The sequence below is a fragment of the Trichosurus vulpecula genome, chromosome 6, assembly GCF_011100635.1.
Source record: "Trichosurus vulpecula isolate mTriVul1 chromosome 6, mTriVul1.pri, whole genome shotgun sequence".
NCBI lineage: Eukaryota > Metazoa > Chordata > Mammalia > Diprotodontia > Phalangeridae > Trichosurus > Trichosurus vulpecula.
The window spans coordinates 269793680-269806754 of record NC_050578.1 but is presented as its reverse complement, the minus strand read 5'-3'; the positions used below and the strand labels follow the sequence as shown (position 1 = coordinate 269806754).

Sequence of the window (13075 nt, the reverse complement as noted above, 5' to 3'; positions counted from 1 at the left end):
CACATGGAGACCGTAATTTTGGCTGACATGGGCATCCTGAGCCACGAAGGGTGGGAGGGGTGAGAGGGAATCGCTCTGAAGATATAAAAATCCTGTTTGTCCATCTTTGAGCTTCCATGCGTATGTCTATATGCATGTTTCACAAACTCTGAGAAAAATAAACACTTATATTCAGACTAATTTTGTCTTTCTAAGAATGAACTTAGTAATGGTTGACGACGGACATACCTCCACCAGCTAGACTGGGAATTTCTTGAGAGCAGAAACTAGTTTTCTTTTCTTTCTTTTATATGAACCCTACTATTTATCTCTGTGCCCGGTGACTAATCAGTGGTTAAAATATCCCTGTTGACAGGGCAGCAAGGTGTTGCAGTGAATAGAGCACTGGCTCTGGAGTTGGTACAACCTGAGTTTAAATGCAGCCTTAGACACTTAACGCTTATTAGCGGTCTGACCTTGGGCAAGTCACTTAAGCCCAATTACCTCGCCTTACCAACTCCAAAAGAATCCATGTTGACATATGAACTTGTCTGTCTATTTCCATAGTCATAGTAGGAACGTAATAAGAGTTTGTGGGTAGATTATTCCTTCGTTTGTAAGAGTCTGAGCCTGGATTTGAACCAACGTTCAACAAACTGATGGAGCCAGTGCCTAGTGCCATTTAAAAGGCACTTGAAAAATGCTTATTGACCGACTGAGACAGCAATGCATCCTTTAATTCAATGCAATAAACATTTGTTAAACATTTACTAGGTCCCAGGCACCATGCTAAATGCTGGGGTTACAAAAAGAGGCAAAATGCAAGGCGTTTACAATCTAATGGGCAGAAAAATGTGCAAACAAATATATACAAGGCAAGTTATATACAAGATGAGTAGGAAATAACAACAGAAGGAAGGCATTGGAATGAAGGCATGTTGGGGAAGGCTTCCTGTGGAAGGTGGGATTTTAGTTGGAACTTAAAGAAAGCCTATAGTTAAGTTAGCAGTTGGAGCAGAAGAATGAGAGCATTCCAGGCATGTGGGCAGCCAGAGAGAATGCCCTGAACCAAGAGATGGAGTATCTCATTGATGGAACGCCCCTGAGGCCAGTGTGACTGCATTAGAGCATATGCATTGGGAAGAAGGAGTGAAAAGAGAGGAAAGGCAGCAGGGGCAGGTTAGGAAGGGCTTTGGACACAGAACAGCCATGAAAGTGGAAGAAAGAAGGAGTCTGGTTCTACCACTTAGCTCCCCCATGTCCTGGAGCAGTCACTTCCTTTCTGCTGATCTGCATCTTCCTTTCTAAAATTATGGTGTTGGACTAGCTGACCTATAAGGTCTCTGATCCAAGGGCTCCATCTAATTAAGCAGAAGAAGAATGTTGGGGAGTGAGGGGATATATCTGCTCAGGATGGGGGAAGGGAGGACCCTCCCAGGATCATCTGATCTTCCCCAGCCCCAAAGGCCAGTCTCATCATCCTGGGACCAGTGTGCTTCAAATCAGTTCTACAAACATTCATTAAATGGTGGCAACCTACCTGGCACTTTGAAACAAAGATTAAAAAAAGGAAGCAATTCCTGCCCTCCAGGTACTTCTATTCCCTGACTTGAAAGAATCAGAGTAGGGTTTTCTGGGATTCTGACTTGTAGGTGGTTAGGAATTAGAGAAGATTTGGAGCTGTTCTCTCCAACCTCCCCAGGCCATCAAACTTCTCCTGAAGCATTTCCCCCAAGCTCATTATCATGGGGTCTCTAATGCAATTTCTGAATTATGGTGACAGGATAACAGATCTCATATGATCATAGATTTATAGATCATAGAATCCATCCAGTCGAACCCTTTCATTTTACAGGTGAGGAAACTGAAGCCCAGATGGGGGCAGTAAAATGTCCAAGATTGCACTGATAAATGGCAAAGTCAGAATTAGAACCCAGGTCTTCTGATTCCAGATTTCCTACACCTATTAAGTCGAACTGCTTCCAGGCTAGCCCATTTGGAAATCAAGGTTAAGGCTTTTTTTAACAGATTTTTATCATTTGCCTTTGCTTTTATATTGACTAGATTTCCTTGGATTTCTTCCCCTATCTCCTCCCAAAGAGCTATCCTTTATTACCAAAAAAAAGAGGAAGAGAAAAAAGTCAGCAAAACCAACCAATGAAATAAAAAAAAATGCTATAATATGCAATATTCCCCACCTGTGGGTACTGACCTCTGCAGAGGAAGTGAAGGGACATATATTCTCATGTATCTTCTCAGATTTGTTCCTTATGATTTTGCAATATTCTGCTTTGCTTGGGCTGGGGTAGAGTTTGTTACAATTGAAAACGAATGTTTCACAATTATGAACAAGCACGCACCCTAAGAAAAGAAGTTCCTAAGATGCTGGTCTGACCTTGCCATCCCTCCTACTCCAATAAACTCCAGTAGCTCCCAGTTGCATCCAGGATCCAATACAAGATGCTGCTTGGCCTTCTAAGTCCTTTACCTGGCCCCTCCTCCTTTTCCTGTCTTCTTACCCCTTATTCCCATCACCAGGCTCCAGGCCCTTGTTCCATGAACAAGACACTCTACAACTCCCCTCTGGGCATCCTCTGTGGCTGTCCCCAAGCCTAGAGGGCTCTCCCTCCCTCCTCATCTCCCCTTCCTGGCTTCCTTAAGGTCCCAGCTAAAACCCCAGCTTCCCCAGAAAGCCCTTCCGAAGCCTCTTCATTCCAGGAAACCCCTCTGTTACTTCGTCTTATCCCATAGAGAGCTTGTTTGTATATACATGTTTGCATGTTGTCTCCCCAGTTACACTGTGAGCTCCTTGAGAACAGCACTGTCTTGTGCCCTTCTTTGTTCCTACAGCACCTAGCAAAGTGCCTTAGGCATTTAACAAATGCACATTGACTGAATGACTGATGGAAATGAGAAGACACCTTCCACCTAAAACATCTTTGCAGAGGTAGAAGATTTTCAGGCCTGTGACATGGCACATATTTGGAAAATTTTTGAATGCATTCATGAGTTTTGTTGATTTTTTTCTTCTTCCTCTTTTTTTTTAATTGTTATGTGGATGGTTCATCTGAAAACTGAAAGGGAAGAATATGGAAGAAATTTAGATATATAAAAGATATCAATTAAATATATTTTAAAAAATAAATATAAATATTTTTCATTGGCACAGTCATTGTACGTTGTTTTCCTGACTTTCTTTGCCCCATTCTTCATTCAGTTCATAAGGCTCTTTTCATGCTTCTCTTTCCCCATCATGCTTTTTATTTCTTATAGCACAATAATATTCTGTGACACTCATGTCCCACAATTAATTCTCCATCCTCTTAAACATGGGCCTCTACTTTGTTTCCAATTCTTTGCTTCCCCCCAGTGCACACACACACACACACACACACACACACACACACACACATACACACACATACACCCCATCAATATTTTTTTCTAACTGGATCCTTTCTTTTTTTCCATGACCTCTTTGGGGTATAAACCTGTTGGCAGGATCTCTGATCGAAAGGGATGGACGTTTGGGTCTCTTTATTTGTATATCTTTCCAGAACAGTTGTACCAATTCACAGCTCCAACAGACACAACAATGCCTTAGGGTGTTTCCCAAAATTTTCTGTCCTTTGAGATGACTTCCACCCTCTCTAACAAATCTTCCCTCAGCGTTCCTGTCAAAAAATGTGAAGTCTATTTTCCTCCCCCCCCCCCACTTACTACCACTCCCTTCCTTCTTGAGCTGAACAGAAAAATGGCCACTCACCATGCCTTTTGCAGTCCTTTTCTCAGCAGCAATGGTAAAGGAGGCAGAGAGGATGAACTGTCAACATGAAAAGGACTGTCCCATGGCCTGCAAACTCCTTCCCATACCCATCAAGCTCCCTTTTATCCAGCTTCTGATAGCAGCCCCCCCTTCCCCCACCGCTTCTCCCATCCCTGAAAGCAGGTCACTTGTGATGGGCACATTCAAGCAGTGGAACATTGGACTAGCTGGAGAGCCAGTCTGGCTGCGGAATTAGGAGGATTCCAAAGCACACTAAAGCCTTGAAGCACAGGGTGAGAGAGCACAAGGGAAATTGGAAAGCCTATGCTAGGGAGTCTTCCCTTTCAGAAAAACGCAAAGTTAGTGCAGTCAGGAACTCTTAATCTTAGGTCTGTGAACTTAAAAAATATATATTTGGATACCAATATTTCTTTTGGAACCTTATGCATTTTATTTCATACCTTTACAAATGTGATTCTGAGGAGTCCAGAGGCTTCACTAGACCCCCACAGGGATCTGATACCAATAGGTCAAGATCTCCTGATTTAGACGGTCAAGGCCTGTGATGTCACTGTTTTTCTTCATCTATTACTATTTATAATAATGTATAAAACACATAGTACAGTGCCTGGTACTTACCAAACACCATATAAATGTCAGCTATTATTATCATTCTATAGCATTTACTATGTGCCTAGGATGGTGCTAAACACTTTAGAACTTTTATCAAAATTTGATCCTCTCAACAATCCTGGGAGGGAGGTGCTGTTAGTATCCCCATTTTACAATTGATGAAACTGAGGCAAGCAGAGGTAGAGTAACATGCTTATTAATTTATTACTATTATACATTCATATATATGAATGAAATTGTAATATTAATTTATTAAGTTACTAATGCCCGAGACTAGATTTGAACTCAGTTCCTCCTAACTCCAGGCCCAGTGGTCTATCCACGGGGCCACCTAGCTGTCCCTATGATTTTTATTCATGAGGGGAACTTATACCCCAACTAGTGCAGATCAGCAACTCATGTGGACCTCAGCCTCTCAGGGACTTTCCTGGGTCATTATGGGACTTGCCAGCCTCCTGCAGCCAGTGTTTGTCAGAGGCAAGATTGGACCTGGGCTTCTTGATTCTTGATCCATGCTACCTCCTACTATTCTTGCCCAAATGGGGCCACTGGGAAAGGAAAGAAGAGCTTGAGATCTCACAGACTGATTAATTTCAGTGCTTTGGGATAATGGCACTCCCAGCTGGAAGAAAGTGGAAAAGGGGCTTAATGGATGTGAATGAATGAATAAATGAATAGCTGACCCCACAACTAGAGATGAAGTTCTGCTGTGGCTGAAGGAGTATAGACTCTTTATCTAGGATCCCTTAGAGTCCTGGATCTAGAACCAAGGAAGACCTCAGATGGACCTTTTTCCCAATCCCAAGGAGTCATTATAGGAAACAATACCAGGATAGCAAGCAAAGAAATTGAGGTCCATCCTAGCTAACAGACACCCTTCTAACTCATCACAGACAACATTGCCTAGAGCTTCAGAAACAGGTGCTAGAGTCTGATCTCCAATGGGTTCTTTCCAGTCTGAGAAGGACTCAGTCAACAGGATTTGCAGTAAAGACCTCAGGGGACATCCCTCAATGTCAGCCACCATCCCCCTTGTTCAAAGAAAAGTCATGTGTAGAGTTCCTAACTGGGAGGAGAGAATTGAAAGCTTCCCAGTGCATGTATGACTGAAATAAAAGAGTACTTAAAAAGGGGAAGTTGGGCAGGTGCTTCCGGATTGAAAGAAGATGAAGAGGAACGTTCAAATTAAGCTGCTCACTGGAAAGTGTGTGTGTATGTGTGTGTGTGTGAGTGTGGGGTGTAAGAGGGCATTTGTGAGTGAGTTTGTATGTGAATATAGGTGTGGGGGGGTATGTGTGTGAGTGTGAGTGTATGTCTAAGTGTGTATGAATGTGTATGTGAATGTGTGTATGGAGGGGTGTGAGTGTGTGTGTATCTCTGAGTATATTGTGAGTATGTGAGTGTGATTGAGTGTGTGTGTGTGTGTATGAGTATTGGTGTGTGTGGGTGTGTGCTGGTGTTAGAAAGTGGGCAGAGAGATAAGACTTTTATTGTATAGAAGCCATAGCCAAGGATTCCAGCAGAAACTGGGCAATTTTCAGGACAGAACACCACCATATCACGGACTTCTATGATGTGTGTGCCCAAAGACTAACAAAAGCATGCTATGGACTTGTGCTGCTGGGCAAAAACCTACAAGGCTGTGGAACTAGGTCTGTGATAATCAACCATTGAAAGATGAAAACAAGACACTGTGGGTTGAACCTGATGGGTTAAGGTTGCCCTTCCCTAGAGAGAAGAAAGGGGAAGGTGAAGATAGAAACAAGAACGGGAGAAGAGTTTGTTTGCTGCAGCTCCAGAAAACAAACAGGACTTTGACAATAGCCATGGTCATCCCTCTCTATCTCATTCCTGAGCCATATCTTCAATGGCAGGAGAGGCAGAATAGCATAGGGGACAGGCTGATGAAATTTGGAGTCATGGTGTCTTTGGTCAAAATCCTACCCCTGCCACCAACTGGCTGATCCTGGGTAAATCGCTTTAGTCCCTGAGCCTCGGTTTCTTCAGGTGTGGAATGAGAGGAATGGCCTAGAAGAGATTAAGTTCACTTTTAGCTCTACTTTTTGACTTTGTCAAAGATGAGTGGGGTCTGCTTATTCTCAACTATTGCATTTGTAAGGGTTCCCACTCTCTATGTCTCTCTGTGTAAGACAGTGCTAAGAATAACTGCTCTAGACAGCCTGGTCCAACCTGAAATTCAGGTCTGAGTTGGCCTTTCCTATACCATGTGCGATACGGGGACCTGAAGCAGACTAAATGAGACCCAGAGCATTGGTGAGATGACCGGTGCATATTATTGTCACTGTCTTTCATCCATTGGATCACTTGATGTCTCTAACTAGAGTTAGAGCTAGTCTGTCTGTCCTTAGAACTCCAGACTGGACTGGCAGCAAAATGAGCCAAATGCCTTGAGCACCAAAATTTTAAAGAGGCTTCTAAAAAGTTCATGGAAAAGGAAATGCTCTGATATATAATCACTAAGTTGGAGAGAGAAGTCCTGGAGACGTACAAAATGAGGAAACAAGCCCTGGGAATGGAGCCATTCGTCAGTTGTTCTTGGTCATACCCCTTTTGGGGAGGGGGTATTTTAGCGAGGCAATAATCACAATATAGATGCTAATTGTAATTATGCCTATGTAGTTCTGTATCACAAAATATCAGAGACTCTCCATATAGAAGGTAGAAGAGGTAAACCATTTATTCAGACACCAGAGAACCAGGTCTCAAAACCAGTAAGTCCAACCCATCCATGAAGCAAACAAATTGCAGGACCAGTAAGTCAACTTTATCATAACAGCAAAGAATCCACAACTCAACATCACAGCAGGGAGCCAAGCCATCCCATAACCTTCCTGTCCCCTGCCATGGCCTTGCCACCAGCAATCACTCACAGCAGAGCCACCACTACCTGCTCTCTCCCTCAGTTCTAACTGTTCTCTCAGCATTTCCTGTCACACACTTTCCTTTTTCTCTCAGTAAGCTCCTCCTACCACACGTGACTTAAGCTTCCTGTGACATAAGCAGGTCACATGGCCTATCAATGGGTGGGAAAGATCTTAAAATCTAAATCATTATTACAAGGCAGATGACAAAGATACTGAAGTAGTTTGCCATTTCCTTCTCTAGCTCATTTTACAGATGAGGAAACTGAGACAGTGTCAAGTCACTTGCCCAGAGTCACATGGCTAGGAAGTGTCTGAAGTTGTGTTTGAACTCAGGTTTCCCTGATTCCAGGCCTAGTACTCTGTCCACTGCACCCCCCCCCCCATTAGTCCCTGGTAATGGAGATTAAATGTGAAAGCATGGGGTGAGCTCATATCCTCACCAGAAGTCTTCTAGCAAAGGATGAAAATCAAATTGTACTGAAAAGTGTCCAGAGGTCCTGGGTTCAAATCTTGCCCTGATGATTAATAATCCTGTGATCTTAGAAAAGTCACTTGAGGAAGCTAGATGGTCCAAAGCATCCCAGACTCAGGAAGACTTGAATTCAAATTCTGCTTTAAAGATTCATTGAGTTAAGTAAGCCAGGGCAAGTCACTTAACCTCCCCTAGCCTCATCTTCTTCACTGGTAAAAGGAAGATAAATGATAGTACCCACATTGCAGGGGTGTTGTGAAGGTCAGAAAAGGCAACAGGTCATGCCCTTTGCAACCCTCAGAGCACTATATAAATGCTTGTTGTTGCTGCTGCTACTACTGCTGCTGCTGCTGCTGCTGTCATCACCTAGTATCTTTGGGCCTCAGTTTTCTATCCTGTGAAACTGGGGTATTGGACTAAATAGCTTATGAGGTGGGGTCTTTAGCTAGTTCTCTGATCCTGTAAAAGGACACTGAGAGAAGGGTGGGACCAGATGGGCCATAGATTATCAATAGCATTACTCTAATTCTCACTCCCTGATGCCTATGACCCCCACAAGGACCACCCCAAAGCCTTCCAATAGTGCTATGAAGTTTCCAGGGGACAAAGGGAAGGGGCAAAGTTTGAGGGATGCTGCTTTTGAAATGAGAATAGAATCTGAGTTATAGAATGTTTTAAACAAAATACCATGGCAGGTACTTCAGAAGTATACAGTGACGAACTTTAAAAATCAAGTGTTATCTTGGAAAGTCACTGAAGGGCCTGATTTTATGAAATCAACAAGAATTACACTTGACAAATCAATTGTTTTAGGTAGATGTGCTGCTGAAGAGCCATTGATTGTATTGGTCAGAAGTCAAAGCTGCACCCTTGGGTCTGAGTTCCATCAGTGGCTTGCTCTGTAGTGTTTTCTAACAGATGGCCTACGCAGCTCCTTCCTGGCTAAATGCTTCCTGACTGGGAATCAATGAGATCCAAATGGGCATGGGACAGAAAGGCTCCCTGTTCAGGGACCAGGAGACTATCTGGCAGGCTCATGGGTCCTTCAGATGCCTCTAGTCCCAACCCCAGCTCAGAAGAAACACCTAGAATGAAGAAGCTTTTGGTCTCAGACCTATCCTGAGACCCAAAGGGAAAAGTATCAGGTTAATCGTAGAATGAATAACTCCTGAGACTACACACAAAAGCTGGTCCCCAGAACATTTAGCCTGAGTAAAACAAAAAGGGTTGTCCAGTTTGGTTAAGAAAGGTGTGATCTAAAATAGTGCCCAGGCTGAAGTTGATAAGGCTGATCATGATTTAAACCACCTAGAAGACAGGAAAGAAATTGTGAGGTTCTTACCCACAGCTGGGTCACCATTCTGGAGTCTCTAAGCCTGTTGACTTTATCCCCAACACTCACTTCAGACTTCAGGGTGAGAGGTAGCCCTTCTTCCCCAGGCTAACCTCAATATGTGTGCCTCCAGTCCCACTCCCTCCTTTCATCTCTGTGGGATAACCAGCACAATCTTGGCCCCTCTCTCATATTTTACCTTGCCCTTTCTCCTCCAGCCTTCCCTGCTAACTACAAACATGCTCAGATATCATGAGGAGCACATCTATTAGGCCAGGCAAAGGTTCTTAACTGTTCCAGGTGATTAGAGTTGCCCCACTGATATAGCTTCCTGATGGCCTAGATCCAAAAGGCAGTGCGTTAAAAGTGAGGGAGAAGGGGTTCCACCAGTTTGAAAATATTTCTGCTCTGCAAAAGCCTCCACATGGGTCTTCTTGCCCTCAGCCTCTCCTCTCTTTAATCCATCCTCCATGTGGCTGCCAAAGGGTTTCCTAAAGCACAAATCTATCCATACCACTGCCTTTTCTTTAAAATCCAGTGGTTCCCTATAGCTCTAGGGTCAAATACAAATGGCATTTGAAGTCTTTCATGACCTGGTTCCAACCTACCTTTCCAGGCTTATTGAACATTATCCCCATTCACATATTCCACAATCTAGCCAAAGAGGTCTTTTGACTGTTCCTCCCACTTAACAGTCAGTCCCCAAGGCCAGAAAACCCTCCTTCCTGACCTTTTCCTCTTAGAATCCCTAATTTCCTTCAGATCATAGCTTAACCATCAGCTTCTACAAGAGGTCTTTCCTGATGCCCCTAGCTGCTATCTCCTCACCCTAAAAAATGACCTTCCATTCATTTTGTATACGGTATTCATATTTGCGCACATGTAGTCTCCTGCCTGGAGGGCAGGGACTGACCTGTCAGTCTTCATATACCCCAGTACTTGGCACACAACTTGGCACGTAGTAAATGCTTAATAAATGCCTATAGAATGAATTAATAAGGCAAGAAGCCTCCTCACTTTTTCACTCTTCCTAATCCACATCCTCAGCCAGTCCTTGGGGCTTCCGCATTAAGTCCTCCCCAAACATTCCCCTCATGTGAACTTCCCCATTGCTGTGGAGGCTATCACCATCCTCCAAGTTACTCATGCTTCTAACTTCTATGTCATTCTCAGGCTTTCACTCTCACCTCGTTTAGCCAAATAGCTATTAAATCTTGTCATTTCTATCTTCACATCTCTAGCATGTAGCCCCCCTGGCTGATGCACACAGCCACTCTCTCCTGGACTATGGGAATAGCTAGGGATGGGCTGGCATCTGCTCCAGCTGGCCCTCAAGAAGCAAGTGTTAAATTTTCAACATGGCCATTTACACGTTGGAAATTGACAAATGCCACAACTCAGAGGTAGATGTTATTTTAATTGTCGAGACAATTACATTTTTAATTAACTAATTAAATTTAATTAAATAAATTTGTTTAATTGTTAGACAAGTGACACAGAAAATCATAATAATACAGATTAAATTTAATTCAGAGAGCCAGGTGTTGAACATTTATCAGAACATTCCTGGAATAGCCTTCTAATTGGTCTCTTGGCCTCGAGTCTACTCCTAGTCCAAACCATCCTCCAAGGATCCAGCAAAGGAATTTTCCTAAAGAGAGGCTCTCATCGTATCATCATTCTGCTCAATAAACACCCATGGCTCCCTATTGCCTCTAGGATCAAATTAAAATGCTTTTGTTTATGCTTTAATGACTTCACAACTTGGCCCTTTCTTGTCTTCCTGGTCTACTTACATTTTGTTTCCCTCTTTGAGTTTCACAGGCCCACTACTGGCTCACTGATTGATTGCTATGACCCTGCTGGTCTTGAATTAAAGGAGGCTTTGGATTGTCCCAGAACTAGGATTCTCTACCAATTGAAACCTGCTTTGCTGGAAGTCTGTGGCAGCTGGGGATCCTGAAGACAAGAAGCTAGACCTGTAGGGTTTCTGAAGGTCCTTTCCATTTTCCAAAATATAGAATTTTCTTTCTGATTCATTGATTTACTTTGCAAACATTATATAAAAAGTGAATTATTATGATTAATGATAGAGGAGAGGTTCAAGCATAGAAACTTTCACATGTCACATAAATAAAGGAAAAAGGGTAAAAAATGCAATTAGGAAAGATATTGGCCTTGCCCCTGGACAAAGTTTTGTTTTTATGCCTTTCCACCTTTCCAATCCTTTGTATGGGAGAGGAAAAGTTTTGGACTTGAGAGAGAGGGCACCATGACCTCAAAAGTTATTCAAAGTTTGCTGGAAGGATGGATGGATGCTGCACGCATGCTGACAAGAAGCATTCTTAGCAATGTGAAATTAAGAAGTGAATTAGATGTCTTTTCTGACCCTGTCAGACAGAGATTTCTGACAGAGACATGGCCTTGGCTTCCATGGTGTTCAGGAAATACAAGTGAAGATGCAGCTCTAAACCTCAGGGCATAGTTTAAGTAAAATGATGCTAGCTCAGTGTTCAAAGACTTAGCTGGCATAATGAATGTCCTTCTGGAAAGAAAATGCCCATTCCAGTCAAAGCTCAAAGAAATAAGCACAACATCCTTTGGGGAGGGAGAAGCCTTAGAGTTTTATTTGTTTTCCCTTCCTCAGCATATGACTGAGTGTAAGAGGGTTTCTTCTTTCCTCTAAAGGAGCTACAGCAAACAAAGCTTCCCTTGCTTGAAAGCAAAAAGGTCAGAGGCAGGGCTCATTTGTCTTTGAGGGTAAGATCATAGTTAGTCAAGTTCTGCTGAATGGGCGTTAAGGAGGGATGCTACAATAAAGGTAATAATAAATACCCTCATGGGGCTCCCTCCTTTCTAGAATCACTGGCACAGCAAGGCCCAAGACTGATGGATTCCCTGCCTTCCCTTTTCCCTCTCTGTACCTCATTCCACTGTTTCTTTCTAACCTTCTTTCTTCTTCTTACTCCGACTTCCTCCCCAATGTTCCTGCAGAGGATCATTTAGAGAAAAAAGGCAAAGCTAGGAAATAAAGCAGACATGCCTTTTTCAGGGCCCTGTCATTCCTCAGAAGAGGTGAGCCCAAAGGTAAAAGAAAATGCCCTCACATCCCCTCCTCACTTCTCCCTGCAAGTTCTTAGCACAAATGATCTCTAGACAGGAGCTTTCACAAAGGTGAGCTATAGCCCAGTGAATTTCTGTCTCTATCTCTTGGGACCAGGACTCATCCCCTAAACACATAAATGGTCCCTGCTAGAACTGCAGGAGAACTGCCCAGGTACTGGACTCTCCCTGCGTAAAGGCAGCTGAGCCCTTGGGAGATGGCAATAAGGCCTCTCCTCTCCCTAGCCAGGAGAAAGAACACTGACTTATCCTCAGATCCTTGGGCTTCCCCTTCAGGAACTTCTCCAGGGTGTTTTCCTCTGATAGAACTGCATGGGTGCCTTGACTAGCTCCACCCCTGAGCCCACTGGGCATCCCAGGGGCTTTGTTGGGGGATGGTCTGGATCATTCCCTATGGTGATGCCTGGGTCTCCATGAGGCTGCCCACGATCCTGGAGGAAGAGAAAGGAAGTGGCACTTGGCCCTGACCCAGAGGCTGCACCAGTCTAGGAAATAATGGGAGCTGCAGGAGGATGGACAGAGCCAGGAGACCAGAGCTCATCTTTGTAAGCCTTGGAACTGCCATTAGGGTGACGTGATATCAGGAGCCCCTTTTGCTCCTTAGGTCTCAATTTTCCTCATCTGTAAAGTGGCCATAAGGCCTGTACCAAGAAACATTTCTTATGTACTACCCAGGCACCAGGTCCTGGGGATATAAAGAAAAAAAAGACGAAAACAGTCCTTGCCCATTTGGTGTGGATGTTTGGAGAGGGAAGCTCCCCCCTCCCCCATCTAGGATCTCATCAGAATATGGAGTTCCTAATGAGGAAACACCCTTTGTCATTTCAAATCAGCACTGGCTCAGCCATTTAAAATCCTATAAGGGACAGGGCTTCTCAACCACT

At 43.6% G+C, this 13075-nt stretch overlaps 1 pseudogene; it reads right to left on the bottom strand.

Moving 5' to 3' along the window:
• Positions 1–12756, bottom strand: part of LOC118855192 — a 79688-nt pseudogene extending 66932 nt beyond the window's left edge.
• Between the last annotated feature and the right edge of the window lie 319 nt (positions 12757–13075).